The sequence below is a fragment of the Penaeus monodon genome, chromosome 22, assembly GCF_015228065.2.
Source record: "Penaeus monodon isolate SGIC_2016 chromosome 22, NSTDA_Pmon_1, whole genome shotgun sequence".
In the NCBI taxonomy this organism is placed as follows: domain Eukaryota; kingdom Metazoa; phylum Arthropoda; class Malacostraca; order Decapoda; family Penaeidae; genus Penaeus; species Penaeus monodon.
In genome coordinates this window covers 15,248,145-15,248,397 of record NC_051407.1, presented here as the reverse complement: position 1 = coordinate 15,248,397, position 253 = coordinate 15,248,145, and positions in this window count along the sequence as shown.

The following is a 253-nucleotide window of genomic DNA, read 5'->3' as shown; positions in this document are numbered from 1 at the left end:
TTTGCTGTTGGTGTTTTTAGCTGAGCTTGAGGGCTGGTGTTTATAAGAGGTGTGTTTGTGTAGACAGATAAATATATATGCATATGTATGATAGTGGGATATATGTTTGTTCTTGAGGGAGGGACGTAATGGGGGTTGGTGTTTGAATAGTCGGGGTTAAATCTGTGTTTTGGTGGGGGTTGCTTGCTTACTTGGGAGGGGGGGTCGTGGTTGTTCAGAGGTGGGGGTCGGGTGGGGGGGAAAGGTGTTTGTA